The following is a 10,922-nucleotide window of genomic DNA, read 5'->3' on the forward strand; positions in this document are numbered from 1 at the left end:
CTGGTGCTCTTCTCGAAGAGAAGACCCGCGGAGTTGCTTGATCAAGTGGGTGCGGTCCTTCCAGAGACTCGAGAATAATCTCTCCCCTTCCACACTGAACGTGTATGTAGCCGCTGTTGCCGCTCATCACGACCCAGTTGCTGGTAGTCTCTAGGACAGCACAACCTGATCATTTGGTTCCTAAGGGGCGCGGGAAGGCTACCACCTCACCCACGCTCCGTACCCTCTTACGACCTTGATGCGGTCCTATTGAGCATCCTCCCGAGAGCCGTCTTCATCGTGAAGTGAGAAAGAGCGGCATCTCCGAGGGGGGTAGCGGACCTACAAGCATTCTCCGTGTCCACAGATTGCCTAGAACTCGGGCCCGGTTATTTTCACGGTATCCTGAGACCCCGGCCCGGCTACGTGCCCAAAGTTCCCACCTCTCCCCCGAGACACCAGGTGGTGAACTTACAGGCGCTCCCCACTGGGGAGGAAGACCCAACCCCATCCGTGTTGTGTCCAGTACGTGCATCGCGCCTCTGCTTGGACCGCACGCAGAGTCGCAGTAGCTCTGAGCAGCTCTTTGTCTGTTTTGGAGATCAGCAGGGAGGGCTGTCTCAAACAGAGATTGGCGCATTGGATCATGGACGCCGTCACTATGGCGTACCTGTCCTAGTTCGCCTACGCCCACTGGGTGAGTGCTCTCTCCACACGGAGTACAGCCTCCTCGTGGGCACTGGCTCGAGGCGCCTCTCTGGCAGACATTTGCAGAGCTGCGGGTTGGGCTACACCCATCACCCATCACAGCCTTCGCGTAAAACCGGTCGGCAAGTCTTTGCGGGCATCAGGCAAGACCGGCGACCGGTAGGGTGTACGCCTATGACAGTACCTGACCCTAAGGGGGTCAGCGTACTACTAGCCTCCCTTCTTCCCCCACTGGGTGAAGAACAGGCACTCCATCCATCACTAGCAAGCACCTCCTGTGAGCGGGCTGGGCAGAGCAGCCCTGCCCCTTAGGCCGGGTATCACCTGAGTTATTCACTACATAGCTCTAACCGGACCTAGTGCTACCAGACGTTGCAACCCCCCAGCAGGGCGGTTCCGTCTGATGTATCCTCATGCTGGTTCCCACCTTGGTAACCCATGACCTCCTTAGGTGGACCTCCACCTCACGGTTAACTCCTTCAGTCCGCACTTTCTTCCCATGAGTTCTCCCCCATCGGTGAGATCATGTTGGTATCTCCACTAGTCTCCTCCCTGTGGTAGGAAGTGGTCTCTGTAGCGCATCCCCCGCTTGAGTAAGTAGCGCTTACCCAGTGGCCTTACGGTTCCGGGTGGCTTCTCGCTGTTAGAGAACAAGGCCGCCGCCTGTGAGGCCGAAGGTAGGGTCCTTCCCACCTTTCAAGAAAGCTCTGGGACCCCCTACCTACCCACTGGTAGGTTACAATTTTGCGGTAGCATCACGGCTGACACGCCCAGGCCAGTCACCATCGCTTCGTTTAGATTGTGACAGGGCACAGTGTTATGGCGTTTTCCATTGGAACCCCATCTGTCGGTTCGACACAACGTCAAGAGACCGACAGAAAGGGAACGTCTCGGTTACGTTTGTAACCTCGGTTCCCTGATGGAGGGAACGAGACGTTGTGTCCTCTTGCCACAACACGTGCTGTCCACTGCAGCAGTCGTGAGAGGTCTCAGGCTCCTCAGAACTAAGGTGAATGAATGAGGCACGCCGTCTCCCTTTTATACCGGGATATCCGGGGGCGGAGTCCGGCATGCAAATGTCATTCGCCAATTTTCATTGGCCTTTTCTAAGAAGTCGGAAGTGATTGATTCTCAAGGACGAACCCCATTTGTCGGTTCGACACAACGTCTCGTTCCCTCCATCAGGGAACCGAGGTTACAAACGTAACCGAGACGTTTCTCGTCCATTTCCGTGAGTGGCCTCGAGCACACATGGGATCTTTTTTAAAGGGACACTCCACCCAAAAATGAAAATTCTGTTATGGATTACTCACCCTCTAGTTTTTCCAAACCTGTTTAAATTTCTTTGTTCGGTTGAACACAAAGATATTTGGTAGAATGTTAGCAACTGAAAATTCTTTGGCATCATTGACTACCATATCAGAAAAAAATATAATGGTAGTCAAAGGTGACCCAGAATTGTTTGCTTTCCGAAATCCCCCAAAACATATTTTGAGTCCATCAGAACAAAAAATATATACAATACCTAGGAAACCATTCAGATAAGTAAATATAGCAATAGAAACGTCTTTTGGCAGTTGTTAACTTTGATTTGACACCGGAAAATAATTGGGCTAGTTTTCATTCCTTTTGGGCGGGTTTTGTGGGGTCATTGGGCTGCTTTCAGGAAGCTAGTTAGCAAGATCCCTGTGACCAGCAGCAATGACAAGGTATGCTAATGTTTACATGATGACTAGCTAGAATTCTATATAATCTAGTTCAGTGATGGGATGGGACTATTTTGTATTTAAATGTGTTTAATCTAAGTATTTTCAAACTAAAATACTTTTTGCTAATCAACCTCCTTATTAGACTGCATGGATGGGCAGTGTTTCAAATACATCCATTTGAAATACAAAATACTATTATTTTATAATAGTATTTTGTATTTAAATGCATTTAATCTAGTATTTTTGTATTTATTTGTGTATAGCCTAGTTAATTCAAGAAGTCAGCAGTCTAAAGAGGTTGATGGGCAAAAAGTATTTTGTATTTTGAAAATACAAAAATACAAAGACTTATTTTAGAATGTTAAGTTCTACGTCTGTAGTTATTTTGGTGAAAGTAACTCAAAAGTAATACAGGAGTCATGTAACGTATTACAATTCTGAGACAGTAATATTGTAAGGTAAGGAATTACTTTTAAATAACAGTAACAAGTAATCTGTAATGTATTACAGTTTGGAAGTAACTTGCACAACACTGCTCATTTCTGTGTGGACATTTCCTGAAACTAATGATTGGCTTTTGAAATGTCATCAAAATAACATCAGACTCCTGAAAGCTCTTTAACTAATGTCAGGGATTATATTGACTTAAATGAAGAATATGTTGATGTTTTCTGCTTGAAATGCTGATGAGACCAGAGGAAACACAGAAGAGAAATCTGTACTCACTGGATGTGATGATCTCAGCCTCCATCATGTGATGTCTCATTCTGACTCTGCAGTGATATTTAGTGTCAGTGTTATATACAGTGATCATGTGTTTCACACTGAATCCATCTGTGTCATCTCTGTGTGTGTCTGGAGATTCAGATGTTAAAGTGACTCCTTCACTGTTCAGCCACACAAGATCAGGTTCAGGATGCCAGCCTTTAGATTCACACTGTAGATGAAGACCACCAGAACCATCAAACCCACCTACAGTGATGACTGGAACACTGCCTACAGCTACACAAGACAAGGATGAAAAACATTTGTTTATTACGTTTTCTGACAAGAGACTTTTGTTAAACGTTTGTTCTGGCATATTTGGGATTCTAACAAAAGAAAAACACTAGAAACAAAATCATGAACATTATCACTAAACTAATCAATCATAACTAAACTCATTCAGTGTTAGTTTCAGTGGTTTGCTCACCTTCAACAGAGACATCAACAGTGACGTCATCAAACCAGGATTAAGACTGAATGAAACACTTGTAACGTCCTTCATCAGAGATTTGGACTCTTGAGAGTTTGAGTGATGTGTTTCCTTTCTCTAGTTCTTCTGTAAACACTTGAGTTCTTCCTCTGTACGACTGAAGCTGATCTGTGTTTATGTCTTTATGATCTTAATACAGATGAACTATTGAGACTTTCAGATCAAGTCTGAACCACTCGACTCTCATGTTCACAGCACTGATGTTGGGTTTGATAGAACACGGCAGAATCACATCTTCACCAGATACAGTCATCACAGGAGCTGAAGGCCCGATCACCTCGTACTCATCTGATATCAGATTTATATGAATTATTGACACACAAGTCAAACACTGAGATTCAAACATTTCTATGAAGCAAAATCAGGTGCATCCAATACTGTTTTATAAATTATTGCAGCGTCTCTCATATATTACACATGTAAACACAATAAACAGTTACCTGATTCTGTAATTCCACGAATAATCAGTAAAACCACACAGATGAACGTCATCTCTGAATGACACGTCACTAAAAAAAAGTGCTATTACAAATAGGCAGTTCCACAGATGAGAAGAGAGCATTTTACCTTAACACTTACAACAGTATTTAATGAAGTCATACAATTTCAGTCTGTCAGGAGAGAACTGGTTAAACTGGTGAAGATCATGAGATATAAATGGAGTTCAGGAGGAGTTTGTTAATCTGTCAATCTGTCAAAGATTGTATTTAAATACAGATTCATGATATGGTTGCTATATCACACATACTGTAGATCTACACGCAGTTTTGTAGTCGAGGGTATACGCAGGTATACGGCGTATACCCACTTCTTTATCAGTCGGCATTGAGTATACCCACTTGTGTAGTGCAGGGTAGGCACGGGTATATGGCTTATACCCTCGGTAATTTTTCCATGGTGTGTCATAAAAGTCGTGAATAACAGGACAAACTGAAAGAACTGCTGCCAATATTGTAGAAAACGCATATGACTGGTCTCAGATCTGACCTACCTCAGCGTTCTACAAGCGCTCATCAATCTTATTGAGATGGCCAATCAAATGAAGATCAAAGCCGACCGAGTATTACTGTTCAACCAAATGAAAGAAGGTGGGAGTTGTTTTTGACAGAAGTCCATCTCGAGGTCAGGTTTACTGTGACAGAGCGCAATGTAAGTATTTTTGAGGGGGCCGGTCTGTAAATGAGGGGGTCATTATGTATATGTGTCTGTCTATTACTAAAATTACTATTACACGTTTCGTGCACTTCAATGCCCTTTATGTCCACTTCGCAGGGCTCTTACGGGCGAATTGAACAAACCTCTGAAGCGGTAAGAGACGCATAGAAAATATGCAGAGGGGAGTCGTGAGGACCACGATTAAGAACCGCAGTAGCTCGGCGGCTACCAGTCAAACCATTGGCTTACGTTTTACATTACAATGCAGAGTGTTTGAGGGTGAGAAAAGTTTCTGTTGAGAAAAGTCTTTCGACACTACAAGAAGTCAAATGCAGTGTAATTGTTATCTTTAGCAGTCTACGCATTTTCGTAATTTATAAAAAAAACATAATATTGTGCACACCCGCCATTGCAACGTACAAATTAAACTCTTGGCGCAAAAGATGCTTCGCACAACACGTGACATAATTAAACCAATATCTTAGAAAACAGCGGGCATCGCTGATTGGTCGATCAACCAGAGTATCAAATCAACAACTCCTTATTTTTTATTTTAAGCAATCAAAAATCTGAGGGGGCCGTACATGTAAATGAGGGGGCCTAGGTCCCCTCAGGCCCCCTCGTGGCTATGCTACTGCTAAGTAGCTAAATGTTTTATGATAGAAATGTCAATGATAGTTCAAATGTCGCGTCTAAAAACGCGTGCAAAATGCTGGCTGCGTCGCTTTCTTCCCGCTTCAAGATGGTAAACGACCGAATGTACAATCCAGTCATGTTAACTACAAAACGCCGAAAGCATTTACACATTTCAGGTAATGTCAGTGTGACAAGACAAAAACATGACCAGACCTTCACTAGTTCATGCTAAAGCGCATGGCTTACTCAGTGTTCAGGTTGTGGTTAAACAGCTATATTGTTTGCAAATATTTCAAATGCATAACTTCTAAACAAATTCTCGTTCTTTAATTCTGTTTCTATATTCTTTAAATGTTACCTTTTTGAATAAAAAAAACAAGTATCTGCAACTATTGTAATTTGATGTCTATGTTATTACTAAAAAGTTAAAGGGATAGTTCACTCAAAACTGCATTCTGTTATCACTCGTTTATCTTTATGTAATTTCAAACCCAAATGCTTTTTCATGAAACATAGATTGAATAATATTTGTATGAAAATATTGACCACGAGTTTACTTTTTTACTGATGCTGATAACCATGAAAATACAGACATAGTTGTATTTTAGCTATTGTTATCTAATTTGCACTCTAAAAGTCTTAAAATGCTCATATACATTTCAAGGAAGTCAACTTTTTTTGGACATTGGTATTTCTAAAATCCTGCGTACAGCCCTGGGGTCTCATTTATAAACGTTGTGTACGCACGGTTTTATAATTCTGAATTTTTTTGGCGTACGCTGTTTTTGGCTTTCGGGCGCACGTACACCTTTAGTAAGGATCCTATGCACAGTTTTATAAATGAGACCCCTGGTTGTCTCGTCATATAGCCTGTTGGCCAGGATTGATTGCAGAATCTGCACCTCTTCTGTGGCCATCACTAATTTCTGATACGAAACTTCAAAATGTGCATAAAACCAGGGAAACCTGGCATTATAACACAGAGGTGGTCATCCTTTGCTGGGACGCTTTAATAATGGGTGCATAAATTAACAGTATACCCACTTCTCCAGGCACCACTACACCACTGTCTACACGATATCAGTGCTTCAGTACATTTATAAAATGGAAAAGAAGTAAAAAATAACAGAAGGTGTATAATGCAGTTAGACATTTATAGTTTATACTCACGAACACTGTAATCACAGTGAGATGCATCACATCAGGTGTCAATGAATAAAGAAGTCCAGTCTGGAGTCTGTGAAGTGTGAACATAAAACTGAGTCATAAACATGTGGAGACAAATGTGTTTCTACCGGCACACAACATTAAATGTCTGAGTTCCTGAGAACTGATTTAGTTTTACTTTCATCTGAATGAATGTCACACCCTTCAGATTATTCTAGCTGATAAACAGGGTGATAAAACCATTCTGTGTGTTTGTGTACAGTACATTTATTTTTCTCTACATAGTTTTAACTTGAGTGATGCCATTTAAGTTTAATGAACTTGTTTTTCTACTCACTTTTTTAAAACCTCAAACTCTCTGCATCTGTAACTTGATCAGTTGTTTATACAAAACCTGTTCTTTTACATTCCTTAAACTGTAAATGTGATGATAAATAATGTAATGAGCTAAAGAAAGATTGTTCTGTGCTGTTTAAACGTAACCATTTCAACCAGATACCTCAATAGCAAACAATGTGACAGATATTTAAAATATAAATACAATTCACGAGTTCGCCTCACAGATAATTAAGGTGGGACAGATAGAATGCGTATTTGGCGTGCTGTCCCGGGGCGAGGGTTCCGAGCTCAGCAAATACTCCCGAGCTCAGAACGCCCGCCCCTTGACTAGGGAAAGGGTCCCGGGCCCGGAGTGAGCCCTGAGCTGGGCTATCCCCCAGTGCTGAGCTGTAAAGGTATGGTGAGGAGACGGGGTGGAGGAGGGATTGCGAGAGATCCGAGAGAATGATGTTAAGGCGTCTTTACTATTTATAGGCGGATGCTGAGATTGGGTGATTGATTATTGAAAGCCAGCCGTGTTAATTACATACTCGTGCTCCTCCCGAACCTTGTTTATAAAACATCATTTCACGAGTTCGCCTCACAGATAATTAAGGTGGGGCAGATAGAATGCGTATTTGACGTGCTGTCCCGGGGCGAGGGTTCCGAGCTCGGCAAATACTCCCGAGCTCGGAACGCCCGCCCCTTGACTGGGGAAAGGGTCCCGGGCCCGGAGTGAGCCCTGAGCTGGGCTATCCCCCGGTGCTGAGCTGTAAAGGTATGGTGAGGAGACGGGGTGGAGGAGGGATTGCGAGAGATCCGAGAGAATGATGTTAAGGCATCTTTACTATTTATAGGCGGATGCTGAAATTGGGTGATTGATTATTGAAAGCCAGCCGTGTTAATTACATGCTCGTGCTACTCCCGAACCTTGTTTATAAAACATCATTTCACGAGTTCGCCTCACAGATAATTAAGGTGGGACGGATAGAATGCGTATTTGACGTGCTGTCCTGGGGCGAGGGTTCCGAGCTCGGCAAATACTCCCGAGCTCGGAACGCCCGCCCCTTGACCGGGGAAAGGGTCCCAAGCCCAGAGTGAGCCCTGACCCGGGCTATCCCCAAAGAAAGCAAGTGTGCAGGACAGCCAACGGAACAACTTATTCCCTAAAAAGCTGGCTTGAGAGGCGAGGTGCTGGCCTAGCTTGGAGAAAGGTTGCTCGTGCGTGTTCTGGTAGGAGTTAGTGAGCTGGAAGGAAAAGGGCAGTGAGGCTCTTGGGGAGCAGGCACTACTGTGGCCGTGCTGAAAGTAAAGAGGCTTTGGGATGCGATGTGGAGGAGCTGCAGCGGCCTCGAAAGAGGACTAGACTCCACTAGAGTGGACGCTGCTGCGACAGTATGAAAAGATAGAAAACAGAAATAGAACAGGCTTCTGAGGAAGCGGCACTGCTGCGGCAGTGAAAAGTGTAAAAGGGGTCTCTGAGGAGCGAAGGAAGTAAAAGTGTAATGCAAGACACTGGAGCCAGATGCAGGATCGAGAAGCTTTTAATGAGTAAATCCCTCACTTAACAACAAGGCAGACACAGTCTCTGACAAAAAAATAAATCCAGGAAAAAGGCAAAGGCTCGAGCGCTCGGCCAATAGACGTTAGGGGGAAAGCGGGGAAAGACCCCAAAAATAATTCCACTGAACATCCGCAGCAAGCGGGGAAAACCAAAAGTTAATTCACAGAGTGTCCGCAGCAACCGGGGAACCCCCAATTGTAATCCACTGAACGTCCGCAGCAAGCGGGGAACCAGAGGTAAGCGATGGTAAATCACCGATGAGGATTCGTATAGAGCGGTCACGAACCCAGGCCACAGTCCGTTAGCTGAAGGCAACGATACAATCCCAGGACGACGTACACATATTCGGGCTGTAAAAATCCGTAGGCGAACTCAACGGGAGGTTTCCCGGGAGAAGAAGTGCTCGACTCGCATTGGTGATCCTCCTCGGCGGATAGCCGCCACTTGATGTCTGTAGCGAAGATAATCAAAGCAGGAGCAGCAAGAACAGGACAGGGTGAAAGCAGCACTGGAGCCTGGACAAGACACGGTGATTAATAAAACTGGAAACAACAAGACTAGACCGACTCACCGGATGAAACGGCCAGCGATCGCCACAAAACAAACTGTAACGGACTGACACAGAACGCTGAACACACAGGGAATAAAAAGGGGGGATAATCAGAAGATGAAATGAGAAACCAGTTGGGGAAAATGAGAGTTAACGAGGAACCCAGGTGAATCAAACAAAGAGTAGGTGATAGGTAACAAGGGGGCGGGGCCACCCACACGCGGTCCTGGGGCACATGGCAATTGTCAAATGCTCGACAGAAACAAACAAAGGACCAGACAGACAAAACCCAGTAGTGCTAGACCCGAGCCCTGACAAAAATCTGCGGCAGCCTCGAAGAAGAGGACTGGGCTTCTGTGAGAGAAGATGCTCTGCGATAGTGGGAAAAGATAGAAGGGCTCCTGCGGGAGCGGCACTGCTGCAGCAGTTGGGAGAAGGCGTCTGCTGTGGCAGATCAAGTGATGGAAGCACAGGCCCCTGCGGGGCGGTCGCTGTGGCGATACTGGCTTTGTGTAGCATGGTGTCTGCTGCGGCAGAGTATGAGTTGGAAGCACGGGCCCCTGCGGGGCGGTCGCTGCGGCGATACTGGCTTCTGGTGTCTTCTGCAGCTTTGAAAAGAGCTGGCCCCTGCGGGGCAGCTGAGACTGTGGTGATGGAGATGCAAGCTCCTGCTGAAGCATGGTTGCTGCGGCGACAGAGAGAGGTCACAAGCTTTGCTGGAGAAGATGAGACTGTGTTGATGGAGATGCGGGTTCTTGCTGGGGCATAAGTCCTGTTGAATTGGTGCTTACTGAGCGGTGGAGTGTAGAAGTGAGAGAAGTGGTGGGGTTGGAGGGGATGTCTGCTGCGGCAGAGTGTGGGCTTGGGGAAGTGTCTGCTGTGGCAGAGCATGGGCTGATGATTCGGGCAATGAGGGTCCAATGGGCCTCTTGATGCTGGAGCGATCTGACCAGATGTAGCTCTTGAAAGCGTCTTATGACCGCCAACCCAGGGTTTGGGTCTGGGGTTCGGAGAAGCCTATGCGGGAGTATTGGCTGGAGGATGGTTTGCTGGAAAACCGGAATGGAGTAAAATGGATTATAGGTATTTTGGAACCAGAAGAGGGTGGCGGGTTTGTTGGAGTCGTCAGCGAAGAGCGTGTTGTAGGAGTGCTTAGACTTGTGGGCGTCGGAGATGCGGGTAGGCTGAGAGGGTTGGGTATGGTTGGATGGGAGAACTGTGGATTGAAGATGTAGATGTAGTATCCTCTTTACGTTTGATCGGTCATGCTGTACTTGATGGAATAGGAGATCGATTCGGTGTCTACAATTGAAAAGTTGTTTGGGTTGAAGCTGGAAGTGGTGGAGAGTTCCGAGCGTCTTAACCTGTAGGCGTCGGAGATGCGGGTAGAATGAGAAGGTTGGGTATGGTTGGATGGGAGACTGTAGGTTGAAGATTTAGATGTAGTGTCCTCTTTTCGTTTGATTGGTCTTGCTGTGCTTGGTGAAATAGGAGATTGATTTGGTGTCTACAACTGAAATGTCCGAGATGGTTGGGTGGACTTTTGGGTTGAAACTGGAAATGGTGGTTAATTGCGAGCATCGGAGGAAGCTGAAGAAGGCTAGTGTGAACTTGGCGTTGAGCATGCGTGCGGTGCTGATTGAAAGGTAGCCTTGCCGTGTAAATGTATTTAATTAATGATTCCAGGGAGGTTGGTTTTCTTGGGTCTGGGCTGGGCTCTTTCAATGCCTTTGATGAGTATCAATGTCTGAGCTCTGGCTATTGATGGGGAGGGTGAGCCATAGAGGAGTTTGTGAAATTTTGTATTTTCGCTTAGGTACCCTTTAATGGAGCTGCCTGGAGGTTTTAAGTGGTGCTGAGTAGCTGAGGTCCAGAGCCAGG

The 10,922-nt window shown here is 45.5% G+C and overlaps 1 pseudogene; it reads right to left on the minus strand.

Annotated features, from left to right (window-relative positions):
* Positions 1-9,721, minus strand: part of LOC130563650 (butyrophilin-like protein 2) — a 15,453-nt pseudogene extending 5,732 nt beyond the window's left edge.
* Positions 9,722-10,922: the final 1,201 nt, after the last annotated feature.

The sequence above is a fragment of the Triplophysa rosa genome, linkage group LG2 (assembly GCF_024868665.1).
Source record: "Triplophysa rosa linkage group LG2, Trosa_1v2, whole genome shotgun sequence".
Classification (NCBI taxonomy): Eukaryota; Metazoa; Chordata; class Actinopteri; order Cypriniformes; family Nemacheilidae; genus Triplophysa; species Triplophysa rosa.